The sequence below is a fragment of the Silene latifolia genome, chromosome 9, assembly GCF_048544455.1.
Source record: "Silene latifolia isolate original U9 population chromosome 9, ASM4854445v1, whole genome shotgun sequence".
Classification (NCBI taxonomy): domain Eukaryota; kingdom Viridiplantae; phylum Streptophyta; class Magnoliopsida; order Caryophyllales; family Caryophyllaceae; genus Silene; species Silene latifolia.
The window spans coordinates 184,263,859-184,268,280 of NC_133534.1; positions in this window are offsets into that span (position 1 = coordinate 184,263,859).

Below are 4,422 nucleotides of genomic sequence, written 5' to 3' on the forward strand. Positions count from 1 at the left end.
AATCACTCTTCCTCTCCTATTCTCTCAACCGGTTTTGAGAGCTCAAAACCAAATATTTTTGGTTCAATTTTTCTAAGAATTAATATCACACTAGTATTTGTAATATTAATTTAATTAAGAGGAAGCCTTGGGTATAATACATAGGGAGAGATCTTACACTTAGATCTTTGTTCTTCCATTGGAAAAGCTCAAGAACAAGAAGAGAAAGGAGATCTCTCTTGTGCCCTAATAGCCGAAATATTGAATGTAAGGACATGATTTCTCCTCTATTTATATTATTGTTTGCATGCATAAGATCCGTTTTAATTTTATGACAAATTAATTAGACATATATGAGTATGTTTATATGTATATGAATCTACATTTCTTTCAAAAACTTGAGGTTGAATCTGCTTGCGTCGGTCTCAAGCGAACTCTTGTTGGGGAATGACTCTGTCTGGATTGAATCATTTCTGAAAAATTTGCTCGTATCTGCTTTCGAACAAACTTCGTCTCTCGAGAAGTGCAATCGGCTGTCATGAACTCTCGCTGGGAATATACTGACGACTAGGAACACCTTGACCGTCATGGGAGAAACTTCGAGTGAGCAGTACTGCAAAATACTACTGCGCTAGATAAAAGGATATGAGCAATACTGCAAAATATTGCTGCGCGGGACAAAATGCGGACCGGAACGAAAGAAAACCATCGAAACGGACCAAAAGAATATTATAGCGTTGAAGAAGAGGCGCACCAAAGATGGGCCCACAAATAACGAACCCATAACGAATTTTTGAAAATTCGTATGGAGGGAACGTGAGGAAGAGGCGCAACAAGAGCTGCGTCCCTTGGAAGAGGCGCAGCACCTGCTGCGTCTTTTCCCCAATTTGGCAATCTCCGCGTAAAAACGCGAAATCAGAAGGTGTATTTCATTATTTCGAAATACATTTCCTTCAATTTCTCTCTCAAATCTTCACCATTTCCGTCGAGGTTGGATTCAAAAGCTTGCTTGAAATATGACTAATCGAGGTATGTGTCTTAATCTTGCATTAATCATCCGTATTTGTCGAATTTTGAGCCGCAAATTCTAGGGTTTTCGACCCACTTGATCGAAAATTTGGGGCTTTTCCCCCAAATGGATTTGTTTTGCCAAATTGATGCTAGAAATGGATAGTAGGCAATGTTAGGAACATAACCATGTATTTGCTTTGAATTTTCATTGAGTTTTGAGCCCTTGAGCGAATTTTGGGACGGTTTTAGAGCTGAACCGTAAATTGCTTCGAAAAATGCCTTAGGATTACCCATTGGCGGTGAAATTTGATATTTGGGATCCTTGGATGATGGGTAAACTTTCTGCCACCTCGGAATTTTGGTTTGTGACAACTTTTTCAGGGCACCTTTCTAGGGCATAATCGCCGCTATAACGAAATGCTGCCGAATTTTCGACTCGAACCCGGAACTAGGCTTTGACTTGGACTTGACTTTGACCCAACTTATCACATGAGCGATTGGATTGGCGGGAATATGGCCAAAGTTGGCCAGAAAGGGCGGTTTTCAGGGCTTTGGAGGCTCGAAAACTCCTTAACAAAGGCTTGTCGTCGTGTGACGCGGCCTAATTTTACTTTAACGTTGCAGGTGATGGGGCTTCTACTTCTGGGAGGACTCCCATGGAGATAGACGCCAGTGCGATTGAGGAGGCTTTAGAGCAGGCTTTCACTGACGCGGTGATGGCCACTGAAGACGAGGCACACGAGGAGGCGGAGGATAGATTGATGAGGCAAGTCGGGCTGAAGCAGACCATCCCGAGGCTTGATACCGTTCCGCAGACTGCTGTAGTGCTTACCACCGAGAGCCGAAGAGAGTGGGCTATCAAATGGGCCCAAAGGAACATGTGGTTCTTGAGCTTCTCCGCCAATGCTTTGTGGGTGTCGGATTCCTATCTGAGGTGGAGAAAGGCTGCAACTTCAGAAGAACGCGAGAGATTGAGGAAACGCGAGCCTGTTGACTACAAGGTGCGCGAGGGAGAGAAAGAGAAGGAGAAGCATCTGACAGAAGGAGAAGAAGAAGCTGGATTTCAGGTCGTTCATCCTTCGAAGAAATCAAAGACTACTCCTGTTGCGGAAATGGTGGTCGGCAAGAATGGAAGAGTCAGGCCTCGGGAAAGACCGTTGGTGATTAGGTCTGAAGTGGTGCAAGAGCGCCCGGCCCGAGGTCGTGACAAGAAGTATGACAAGAATGACAAGGGCAAAGGGAAGATGGAAGAATAGCCCGAATCTTTATTTATTATTTGAGTATTATTATTATTGTTGTAATAAAAAGGAGGGATTTTTTTTTTAGAATCCTAGCCTATTCTTATTATGTATCGTATTATTATTATTAGAAAATGAATGGAATAAAAAAGGTTAAATGGTTATGAAACCGTTGTGATTTTCTTTTATTATTCTTGTCGAATTTCAAATGCAATGCAAATGTCCTTCTATTTACATTTTAGGTATAATGGGTTGAATCCCGTGAAGGATTGCCTACGTATTCACTTAAAAAGCGAAATCAAACCCTTGCGCGTAGTTCGAGTAAACGTAAAAGAATAATTGTTCGAAGCAAGAGCTTGTAATGAACATAGAAAATAAGCATGAGCTTTTGCTTGTTCTCAAGGTGCGAATTTAGTTTATTTGACGATATGAGGATGACAATCTTGTCAAAACGCAAGAGCATAGTGACACTTAGCTTGTTTTAGCTTGGCCAGGGGCCGTTTATTTAGTGCCACAAGAGCGACACATGGGTTTACGCGAGGCGCGCTTTTGTCCTATTCTAGGCATAATATCGTTTCAGTTGGTCAAGGTTTGTGGGGTTTGAGAACTCATTCCCGTCTAGGTCTGTGATCCTAACCGCACCCCCTGGGAGTATGGATTTGACTAGATATGGTCCGGCCCAATTAGGTTTGAATTTTCCCCTTGGGTCGACAGGTAAAAGAGCTCTAACAGATTTGAGTACTAGGTCTCCTTCTTTGATGTTTCTTGGCCTAACTCTTTTGTTGAAAGCTCGTTTGATACGTGCTTGGTATGTTTGGACATTATGTAAGGCGCGTAGCCTACGTTCATCCAGGAGGATGAGTTCTTCATATCTATCCCTCTTCCAATCGGCTTCAGGGATTTGGCTTTCGAGTAGAATACGCAAGGATGGTATTTCTAGCTCGACCTGGTTTGTCGACCTCCATGCCATAGGTCAAATAGAAAGGAGTAGCCCCCGTGGGTGTCCTAACTGATGTACGATACCCCCATAAAGCAAAGGGTATCTTGCTTGGCCAATCTTTGTAGTTGTCAGTCATTTTCTTGAGAATTGTGACAACGTTCTTGTTTGCCGCCTCTACCGCGCCGTTAGTCTGTGGTCTGTAGGGCGAAGAGTGGTGATGCTTAATCTTATATTTGGCTAGCAATTGCTCGGTTTCGGCTTGGAAGTGTGACCCGTTATCACTGATGATCTCATGTGGGCAACCATATCGACAAATGATGTTGTTTTGTATGAATTTTGCCACATTTTTAGCCGTAAGAGCAGTGTAGGAAGCCGCTTCTACCCATTTGGTGAAATAGTCAATCGCTACTAGAATGAAACAGTGACCTCCTGTTCCGGCCGGGGTTATCTTCCCGATTATGTCAATTCCCCATGCGGAAAATGGCCAAGGAGATGTCATCGTGTATAGCAACGAAGGAGGGACGTGTTGTACATTCCCGAAGATTTGGCAGTTGTGGCAATGTCTCACGTATTTGATGCAATCAGATTCCATGGTGGTCCAATAATACCCTAGACGTGTGATTTTCTTTGCCATCATGGGCCCACTCATGTGAGGACCGCATTCTCCGTCGTGGACTTCTTCCATCACCTTTCGTGCCTGTGAATGATCAAGGCAACGTAGGACTACACCAAGAGGTGTTCTTTTGTATAACTCTCCTTGCATGAGGATGTATTGGGAAGCTAATAGGCGTATAGCACGTTCTCCCCTTTTGTCCATATCCGGTGGATAGGTACCATTGAGCTTGAAATTTAGGATCGCTTGGAACCAGGGTTCCTGCGCGATTTCCTCTTCATCGGTGATTTGATGGACATAAGCCGGTTCCGATCGTCGTTCGATGCACAAAGGCATTTCCACCATGTGATCTGGTATGCTTATCAAAGATGCAAGTTTCGCAAGAGCGTCTGCAAATTGATTTTCCTCTCGAGGCAGGTGTAAGTAGGTTACGTGATCAAAGAATTGAGCCACTTGGTCTACCCTAGCCTGATAAGGTGCGAGGCTTTCGCTTCGGATTTTCCAAGATCCTGTAACTTGATTGATGATCAGTGATGAATCCCCATGTACTCGGAGGTTTTTGATGCCTAAGCTTACTGCCGCTTGTAATCCGATGAGACAAGCTTCATACTACTAGCGTTATTTGTCACCTCGAAGTCGAG